Source organism: Siphateles boraxobius, unplaced genomic scaffold (assembly GCF_051911475.1).
Source record: "Siphateles boraxobius isolate OS27281-9 unplaced genomic scaffold, OSU_SipBor_1 25, whole genome shotgun sequence".
In the NCBI taxonomy this organism is placed as follows: Eukaryota; Metazoa; Chordata; class Actinopteri; order Cypriniformes; family Leuciscidae; genus Siphateles; species Siphateles boraxobius.
The window spans coordinates 19,436,102-19,447,551 of record NW_027508866.1 but is presented as its reverse complement, the minus strand read 5'-3'; positions in this window follow the sequence as shown (position 1 = coordinate 19,447,551).

The following is an 11,450-nucleotide window of genomic DNA, read 5'->3' as shown; positions in this document are numbered from 1 at the left end:
TTTCAGATCATTCCGGCTGTTTTGATCACTTACTTAAGTCCTTTTTATTTTTATTTTACTTCGATAATAATAGCAGTCAGCTATTCACTTGTCTATACTGTCATGTATATGATTTTTCCATTTCTTCTCTTGTTCAAATGTGGTTCCATTTCCCATAGGGCCCAGAAAGGAACCAGAGACACCTTTATTTGTGATTTTGTTTATTTTCAACAAGTGCCCAAAGCCTTACAGACCAGCTAGACACTGAGGTTCGAACCAGATTCAATGCAGCTGGACTGAGCATGCCCAGGACCAGCACAGAACTGTCACCATGGCAACAACCCAGGTACCAGCCAAGCCCCTTGGAGAAGCCATGGAGGACAGCACCCTCAACCTGCAAACACCACAGGAAGACCACGGCTGTCAACGACAGCATCCTCTTCCATACCCTTCACACAGGTGTCAATCTGAGGCTCCGCAAGGACAGCTGGACGCACCTGCCTCAGAGTTACTGGAGCCGCTGACACACGCAAAATAGCTCCCTGCACAGGACTCACCCGAGGAGTCCTGTAAGGTACAAGCTTCCGACTCCTTGCCCACCCCAGCTTAGGCAAGCTTGCGTCGGCACCACCATAAGGACAGAACAACACTTCAATCCTTCAGACCTCTCGTGACTGAGAGGCTAACAACCACCTTCTGACCTCCGGCCACCAGCACCATGTCAGCTTGAAAACCTCTCTATGCTACATAGAGGCCTAACCACTTCCTGCAACCACAAGGAAACACCTGCCCCAAAACTAATGAACTTCAGAATGTCCCAACACCTGCTGCCTCAACACCTGCTGCAGAGACCTGGACTTGGCTACTGTCCACATCACCAGTCGTGGAACGACCACCGCTCCAGAAGACACGAGCAACCAGAGGCCACCATGGCCTTCCAGCCTTCTATGACAAGTGTGTGTCCGATCTCTCTGCACTTCCAACTTCGCTCGTGGTTGTCCTTGAGGGGGGACAACAACGATCGAGAGGGGGGATCTGTAGGGTATGGACCAATCAGACACATACTATTTATTCATTATATACAAAGGTTTATGAAACTCCTCACACAGCCCAAATGAACAAACACAAGTGAAAGAAACAGTGTCATGTTACAGGGCATAAGGAGATTTTACGACCTCCGAGGAATGTGGCCACATACTCAAGAGAGAGACTATGAAACAGAAACCCTCTTTAAAACAGACTTTGCTGCGTTAATCATAGACTAACTGATCTATAAATGAACATGCATAAAACTGTGAAAGAAACAGTGTAAATGGTTTACTGTCTCGTGTACTATTAGGTATATATTATGGTATGTATCCTGGTATACAACCAACTAACGATCAATGTAACCTCACCTGTATAATGCCTCCTACCTAAATAATCCTCATTTAATGACTCACACTTTGATGTACATCACCTTCTTCTAGAATGCAGTGTGGATGTGTTATAGCTATTTTAGCATTAATGAAGGTATAATCGTATTATGGGACAAAGATCCGTAAATCAACTAAGAGCCACTTTCCCTCTCAGACATGTCCCCTTTCTGATTGGTCGAGTTCAACCCTTAGGGGAGGATCTTCTCCAGGCCTTATTAGAGACAGTCCACATGTGACCTCCCTCTCTTAGTTCTTTCATCCAGCCGGAACACTGTTCTGGTGTTACTGGGGAACCCCCTTCCCCCTCCACGGGGGCCCCAGGGCCCAGCAGGCCTCAATCCAACCAGATATGGGCTCAGGCAGGAGAGAGGTGACTCTCTCACAAAGAACCAAGGACAATCTCAAGAGTTTTGGAACAAAGACTCCAACCAACAACGACTCCAATCACCCATCCTTCTGACTTCCTCACTTCTCCTGGGTGCTCGGCGTGGCCTCAACAGAGTCCCAGGCCTTGCCCAAACCAGCCATGCGGTCCTGGAGAAAGAGAACGCTCAACCAACTTCCACTTGACACTGCCGGAACCATCAACGACTTCAATTTTCAACAACTTCAAGAATTGTTCCCATTACAAATGCAAGTATTCAATTCAATGAAATGTGAAAATGAAATTCTGATGGTTCTTCTCATAGACCCTCTTCCGGTTTCCAATTTCATCCTATCACTAACCTATTTATGTATTCATGTGTGTATGTTGTTTAGTTTATTTATATTCATATAAATATCTATATTTAGTTAATAAAACTTGTACATAATATGTATTTGGTTCTGTTTTGTTTGCAATACAAGTAACTTTACGATCACGGTTTTTGCTACTGGCTCAAAGTACTGTACAGGCGAAGAAATAATTATTCTTCGGTGGCCATGGAAGATACCCTTTATTAGAATAAATTAATAATCAAAATAGTTCGTTGGAAGAACTGATTAATTGATTGTAATATTAATTCAGCCACATCAAGTTAATCCAATTAACTGACCCAAATATTTATAATTAATAATAACAAGATATTATTGATTATTAATATTTCCAAAAAGCTGAGTTCCTTACAGCGGCTCTCATGAAAAAAATAGTGAAGACCACTGCTGTAGTGCCTCAAGTCCTTTCCTTTCCTCTTCTTTGGCCTTCTTCCATTGTTTTCTCAGTTTCCTCCTTTCTTTCACCAGTCGCTCAATCTCTTGTTGTCTCCTGGACTTGAGCTTGACTGATGGGTTCTTCTGCGTCCCAAGGTTTGGGGTTGTACTTTTCACCCCAAATCTCACTGCTCCATAGCTGTAAATGATCTCTCCGATCTTGTTCAGCTTTCTTTCCACACACCCTTTCAGACCTTCTAAAAGATGGACGAGGTCTGTGTCTGTGGTTTCCCACTCCTTTTTCTGGCAGGATTTGGGCCACAAGATTTGAGGCTTCCTTCCATTCATCTTCCTCTCTATTGCTGTCTGTGGCTGGATGGGCTCTGGACTCATGTCCGTTGGTGACGCTGTGTGTGGTTGAGCTTTGTCTGGGGTTCTGATGCCCTGTGGACTGTGGTGAATATCCTGCCACTGGGCTTCACTTGACTGATTTGCCCTACCTCTGAAGAAGTAGTGGTCAATGCGAGGCCCCTCGCTAGGCTCTCTCAGGCACTTTTTCCTGCCCTGGTGGATCTTGAGACCCTTCTCTGATGTTATCTTTTTCCAGCCACAAATGCAGCTTTGCAGCTTGTGTCCTGTCAGTGCTGTTACTCCTCCAATTCCCGTGCTGAACATTTGATTAATTGTCGTTTCCATTCCAGGGTCTGTTACCGTATGATCCACCGATGAGTCATCTTCCGCCCCCGCTCTCGCGGACTCAAGGGGTATTTTTCCTTTTGAACTTTTCGTAGCCATAGTTGGCTGGATCCAAGCCACTATGTAGTGCAAGGCTCCTGCTAACACGGGTAGCTAACCCGTGCCAGCCCCGTTGGGGTCTGTTCCCTCCTGCCAGCAGTCTCTTCAGGCCGTCACCAGGTCTTTCCCGGGTTGTCAGCTGCCCTTTCGCAGCAGTCCCTGGTTTTGACACCAGATATCATGATTCTTACTAGGACTGGTTTTTAAAGATCCCTAACTTTCAGCACATCAATTGAATTAATAATTTTAATAATAATAATTATATATAATATATATATATATTATAATAATTATATATATATATATATATATATATATAATTATTAATTATGTTGTTTTTCATTATTGATGTTTTAGAGTTTCACCCCTTCATTGTTGAGCACTTTTTTTCTGCATCGTGGCCGATTTGTAGAGAATTTTTGTGGTTTTGTCAATTTCCCATTGATTTCCTATGGTCGGTCATTTTTGACCAAAGAGCAAAAGTGTGACAAATTTTTGTACGACTACTTAGCCTGCTTGAATCATGCCTTAAAAGTTACCTAATGGCATAAGTCACCAAGTTTCGTAACATTCAGATGAAGCTGTGACTTCAAAACAGGATTTTTTTTTATCACAATTCATTGTTGTGTATGTGTATAAAAGTGTGTTTGTAAGTGTGTGTGTTTGGGTGGGTGTGTCTGTTTTGCACTCTTGATGTTTTAGAGTGTCACCCCTTCATTGTTGAGCACTTATTTTTCTGCATCGTGGCCGATTTGTAGATTGTACACACAAAAAATTCCCATTAATTTCCTATGGTCGGTCATTTTTGACCAAAGAGCACAAAACGCACTAATTTTTTTACGACCACTTAGTCTGCTCAGATCATGACCTCAATTTTTTTTGTGTTCACATACCTACACTGTTAAAAAATAATCCAGTAAAAAAAACGGTAAAGTACTGGCAGCTGTGGTTGCCAGCATTATACCGTAAAAATATGGTGTTATTGTTTTTAAAATTAACAGCTAAATACAGTTTTTTCAGCTACAGCTACATGCTGTTAAATTACAGTTATATACTGTAGCTGACAAAACGGTATTTAGCTATTAATTTCAAAAACAGTTACACACCGTATTTTTATGGTACGCTGCTGGCAACCACAGCTGCCAGTACTTTACCGTTTTTTTACAGGATTATTTTTTAAAAGTATTGTGGTATTCCGCCATGTTTCTCAGTGACACGCCCCAACTCATAAAATCAGGGCTTAAAGAAAATCCCAAGCTTTCCACTCGTATTAACGACATCGTGGTGGAGGTCATGTGCAACTCCTAAATACGATCTTTCCGACATGGCTTGAACACAGCCTTACATTCAGAGCCTTTGCTATCACTGTACGCACATCATAGTAGTTGTGTAGTTGTGTTACCCATTTCTGTTATGTGGATTACAAAATAGAACGACAAAACACTAGATAAACTTTTAGATTTATTCTCATACAATACTAGATATACTTTTACAATATGCCTTAAAACAGGCATACATACATACATCCATACTTTAAAAATACAAATATACTCTCAAGTCAGGTTTCAGTGAACAATAGCCCATTATTTGATATCAAAACAAATAGTTTATAAAATATATATCAGCATTTTATACTTTTGGACTGATGGTTAAAGTCTTTTTATGCATAGTTAGTTTCCCAGTTATTTTACACACCTCTTTTCTCCGTGCAGCTTTGGTCCTCTTTTACAGATTTTTTCCCAATAAAGTATCTGTAAAATAAGAGGAGAAAATTTTCAATTAAAATGATTTGCAGTGTATAATTTTTATTATCTAAAAATGTCTAACCAAAAACTACGGGATAATTAACTGAAGACTTGGAATAAACTGCACAGGTCATACAGAGTACATTTATAGTGGATTCTAGCATGAAGCATATAAATGTGGATCTTCTCCTGATAAACGGAAGTTATGTGTCAGTTTGGAAAAGTGAGCTTTGTTTTAGTGAAACAAAATGCAGACATATCTAATATGACATACTTACCAAGAAGGGTAAAACAAGGATACACAGGCAAGCATTTTCTCAAGGTCAGCAGGAGTGGCAGACAATTTAAATAAAACAATTTAAGATGACTGACAGTATCTGCAAATACAATTTTTAAAACTTAATGTGGTACTTGTTGCATATATTCTACAGAGGCAATAGGCCTATCATATTCAGAATATGAATGGTTTATGTAAAAATTATAATTTTCTCATTTAATCACCCTTATGCAGATTTCAACTCCAATGATGCAAAAGATGATACTTTAATGGAGATGAAATGTCTGTTTGTCCCTACAATGCAAAATAAGAGAATGGGGATCAAACTTTCAAACACCATTAGTAAATGAAGGACAAAGGTAATTCATGCGGGTCACATGGTTTAACCAGTTTTCTGAAGTGATTCAATTTGTTTGGGTGAGAACAGACCAAACACTTTTCACCGTACATCGAGCAATTGCAGTCTAGTTTTTGATGCTTTGGTCTTAAATCTTTGATATTAAATGAAACGACTGGTGACTTAGTTTAAAGGGATAGTTCACCCAAAAATTTAAATTATACCATGATTTACTCACCCTGAAGCCATCTTAGGTGTATATGACAATCTTCTTTCAGACGAATTCAATTTTAATGTCATGGCTCTTCCAAGCTTTATAATGGGAACCATTTTTTTGAAGTCCAAAAAAGTGCATCCATCCATGATAAAAGTGTCCCAAACTGCTCTGAGAGGTTAATAAAGGCCTTCTGAAGCAAACTGATGCTTTGGTGTAAGACAAATATTTATTCCAAATTCCATTTTTAAAACTTATATCAACTAAAATAACTAGTTTCAGGCAGACGGCTATACGCATTGATTTACGGCAGAAGAATAACTCTTGAACTTGACGCACAACGTAATGACGAACGCAATTGCCCAGCCCTGTTGGTTTGAACCGCGAGAGGCTTACGCTACTCCTACATCTACGTCCTACATTGTTAAGTGTTACTCTTGTGGCGTAAGTCGACTTGCGTACGGCTGTCTGCCGGTAGCTAGTTATTGTAGTCGATAAAGTTTTAAATGTGGAAATTTTTCTTACAAGCTCACAACGCTTTGCTTCACAAGGCCTTTATTAACCCCTCGGAGCTGTTTGGGACACTTATGATGGATAGATTTACTTGTATGGACTTAAAAAAAATGGTGCCCATTCACTGCCATTATAAAGTTTGGAAGAGCCAGGACATTTTTTTATATAGCTAACTCTGATTGAATACGTCTGAAAGAAGAATGTCATATGCACCTAGGATGGCTTCGGGGTGAGTAGAACAGCAGGAGAGAACATCAGTCTGTGAGTGTTTACTTTTGTCATTTGATTTTAGCACGGCTCTTTTGTTACTGTGTTTACCCTGGTAAAAACGCGTGTTGACCTGGTGTTTGTTTGTGTGTCGTGACTGTTGAGTTTCGCTTGGCTAAATAGTTGGGCGTGGCCAAAGCCAGTTAAAGTACTTATTCTACCGATCTGCGAGTACTAGTTAGAAGAAGCAGTAGAACAGCAGGAGAGAACATCAGTCTGTGAGTGTTTACTTTTGTCATTTGATTTTAGCGCGGCTCTTTTGTTACTGTGTTTACCCTGGTAAAAACGTGCGTTGGCCGGGCGTTTGTTTGTGTGTCGTTACTGTTGAGTTTCGCTTGGCTAAATAGTTGGGCGTGGCCTGCTGTATTCATTAACGGTGTATTAAGGCCCGTTCACACCAAGCACGATAACTATAAAGATAACGATAACTATATATGCGTCCACACCAACGACCGATAACGGTCTTTTTATTCTAAGACCGCGCCCGTGCTGTGGTTTCAAAGTAGAGAAAATGGATGACCTGGTGCTGCTTTACGTTACAAAAAAATATCAAAAGAAAAACAGGCGCTTTTGTGTACACAATATGCTTAAAAGGCGAGAGGAGTTGGGAGAATCCGAATTTTATTATAATTGTTGTTTACAACATGTCATTGAATTATGTTTTTGCTGTTCTTATTGCATTTACACGTCTTTGCCAGCAGATGTCCTCAGCCAGCATGCTATGTTCCGAGCGCATCTAAACAGTGAATCTAGCAAGTCTAGTGTAATCGATCTAACCTGAATTTAGCTGACGAAGTCAATGATGGGATAAAATCCTCGCCTAGTCAACACCTTTATGTATACAACGCCTTTTTCACTGCAACTTCAGCAATGTTGTCAAAACTAGCGCTGGATAGCTACCTTAGGTAATTTTGTTACACTATGCTAACCTGCATAATATCTCATCGTTAATACTTCTCACCATTTATTCCCAGGATACGACCGATTGCTTTCCATATATCCATCTTTTTTAACGTATCCTTGAAAAGGGGGTTTGACTTGTTAAACAGTGGAGGATTTTTTTTGTACCTCGATGATTAACTTCTCTGCAATGTCATCTGCCATTTTAAATGCACGAGACCTTTAAATTAAAATGGATTCTGATTGGCTGTCAGTGTTTTATCGTTCGACAGCTGGAAAAAAATCGTTCTGAAAGTGATCCCAACGATATCGTTCATCATATCTTTTTCGTTATAGTTGTGGTGTGAACTTTGTTATTCTTTAATATGGAGAACGATTTTTAGAATTATATCTTTATTGTTATCTTTATAGTTATCGTGCTTGGTGTGAACGGGCGTTTAGACGTGTATATAACTCATTGGTGCACCGCGGCAGCGGTCGCGGCTGCCATCGTGTGAAGTGTGAAGACCAAAGAGTGTAAAGACCAGCGAGACTACCTGTGCGACTCCACCGAGCAAGGACACCGACAAGGCACGACTCCACCGAGCAAGGACACCGACAAGGCACTTTAGTGTTACTTTTTTTCTTGTTTATTATTCATTGTTGTTTCCTCTCTCTTCTACAACTTTTCGTCTGATCTTTCTGTTTGTGAGCTCCTTTACACTGTGTTTTCAAATCCTTACTATTACTAACATACGTAAATCAAATGTCACACGTCGGAGGCGGTACAATCCTAACAATCTCCTTACCATTCCGGTGTCTTCTAATACTTTATTCTCTTTTCCTATTGGTCTCTGGAACTGCCAGTCCGCTGTAAACAAAGCTGATTTAATTACATCTTTTTCAAGTCATTCAGGTCTCAGCCTATTGACCCTGACTGAGACCTGGATCAGACCAGAGGACACTGTCACACCTGCTGCCCTCTCCACTAACTTCACTTTCTCACACACCCCTCGTCTGACTGGAAGGGGTGGAGGTACTGGTCTGCTCATCTCAAATGACTGGAAATTGGATCCTTTACCACCTCTGTGTGACAACAGCTCATTCGAATTACATTCAATTACCATCACTAGTCCTATTAAAATCCATTTTGTAGTTGTATATCGTCCCCCAGGTCAACTTGGCAGTTTCTCGGAGGAGCTTGATGTGCTAGTCTCATCCTTCCCTGAAGATGGTACTCCTCTCGTAATTCTTGGAGACTTCAACATACACCTTGAAAAACCTCAGGCTGCCGATTTCCACACTCTGCTTGCCTCATTCGACCTCAAACAAGTATCTACTGTCTTACTCACAAATCAGGTAACCAATTGGACCTTATCTACACGTGCTACTGCTCCACGGACAATACACTGGTCACTCCAATGCACACCTCAGATCACTTCCTCCTCACTCTCAACCTCAACCTGCCTCAGAACACAACACACACTCCTCCACAGGTCACCTTTCGACGGAACCTGCGCTCACTTTCACCCTCTCACCTATCCTTGTTGGTCTCATCCACACTTCCTTCACCTGATCAGCTCTCAACACTAGATACTAACAGTGCAACTGATACTCTTTTCTCCACTTTAACATCCTGCTTGGACAACTTCTGCCCCCTTTCCTCCAGGCCAGCTCGCGCCATACCCTCTGCCCCTTGGTTATCTGGTATTCTCTGCAAACATCGTTCTAAACTCAGGGGTGCAGAGAGGAAGTGGTGCAAATCGAAAGATCCTAGAGACCTGGGTCTTTATCAATCCCTCCTCTCTTCCTTCTCTGCTAATATCTCTATTGCTAAAATGGCTTACTATCATGCTTTTCAAAACCTTCTCCTCTCTTCTCAACCCTCCTCCTCCCCCTTCATCAACCCTAACAGCTGACGATTTTGCCACATTCTTCATAGATAAAACAACCACCATCAGTGGCCAATTTACCAATCCACAAACTGACACACACATTTTACAAGCAAACTCACACATTCTACCCTCATTCTCTTTACTTTCAGAGGCAGAAGTCTCTAAACTCATCCTTTCCAACCACCCTACCACCTGTCCGCTTGATCCTATCCGCACTAATCTACTTCAAGCCATTTCTTCCTCAGTTGTACCCACACTCACGCACATCATAAACACCTCTCTTCACACTGGTACCTTTCCCACAGCTTTTAAGCAGGCTCGGGTAACCCCACTGCTTAAGAAACCCAATCTAAATCCAGCACATCTAGCAAGTTACAGACCAGTATCTCTTCTTCCATTTGTCACGAAAACACTTGAACGAGTTGTTTTCAACCAGATCTCCTCCTTTCTTACACAGAACAACCTCTTGGGCAACAATCAGTCTGGTTTAAAAAGCGGATACTCAACTGAGACTGCCCTGTTCTCAGTAATTGAAGCTCTGAGACTGGCAAGAGCAGCTTCCAAATCCTCAGTTCTCATCCTGCTGGATCTGTCTGCTGCTTTTGACACAGTTAACCAGCAGATCCTCCTGTCAATCCTAAAGATGAAGGGTATCTCGGGGACTGCACTCCATTGGTTCGAGTCTTACCTCTCAGGTAGGTCATTTAGGGTGTCGTGGAGAGGTGTCTCATCTAAGACCCAACATCTAGCTACTGGGGTGCCTCAGGGCTCAGTGCTTGGACCACTCCTCTTCTCCATCACTAGGATCTATGATTCAGAAACATGGCTTTTCCTATCATTGCTATGCTGATGACACACAACTCTACCTCTCATTCCAGCCTGACGATCCAACGGTAGCTGCTTGTATCTCAGCCTGCCTGACAGACATTTCTGGCTGGATGAAGGACCACTACCTTCAACTAAACCTTGCGAAGACAGAGGTACTTGTGGTCCCGGCCAACACTTCATCAAAACTTCTCCATTCAGCTAGGCTCATCATCCATAACTCCACCAAGGTCAGCTAGGAACCTTGGGGTTGTAATTGATGATCAGTTGAACTTCACAGACCACATTGTTAGAACTGCCCGGTCCTGCAGATTTGCCTTGCACAACATTAGGAGGATCAGGCCCTTCCTAACAGAGCATGCTACACAACTCCTTGTCCAAGCACTTGTTCTATCCAGACTGGACTATTGTAATGCTCTCCTGGCTGGTCTTCCAGCTTGCTCTGTCAAACCTTTACAATTGATCCAGAATGCTGCAGCCAGAGTGGTCTTCAATGAGCTGAAGAGAGCACACGTCACTCCTCTACTCACAAATTTGCACTGGTTGCCAGTTGCCGCTCGCATTAATTTCAAGTCACTGACGTTTACCTACAGAACAACCACTGGCACTGCTCCCTCTTACCTAAACTCATTACTTCAGACTTAGAAATTTTCGCTCTGCTAGCGAATGTCGTCTTGTGGTACCATCTCAAAGAGGCACAAAATCTCTTTCTCTGACCTTTACCATGACTGTTCCCTGTTGGTGGAATGATCTGCTTAACTCAACCAGAGCTTCTGAGTCAGTAGCCACTTTCAAGAAACTGCTGAAGACGCATCTTTTTCGGCAGCACTTGATCCAGTAATACTAACACTTTCTCTTCTCTTCTACTATAAATTTTTTTTAAAAAATGCGTTAAATTAAACTGAAAGGGGTCATAGCACTTACGTATTGTTGTCCTACTGTTAGTTTAACTGCTTCTATTGTTCTCATTTGTAAGTCGCTTTGGATAAAAGCGTCTGCTAAAGGAATAAATGTTAATGTAAATGTAAATGAGTAAATCATGGGCTAATTTTCATTTTTGGGTGAACTATCCCTTTAATGGTACTGTACCTTTATAATGGTACTGTACCTTTATGTTCCTTTTGGTGCTTGAAGGTTTGGTCCCCATTCGTCTTCCATTGTTTGGGCAAACAAACAGA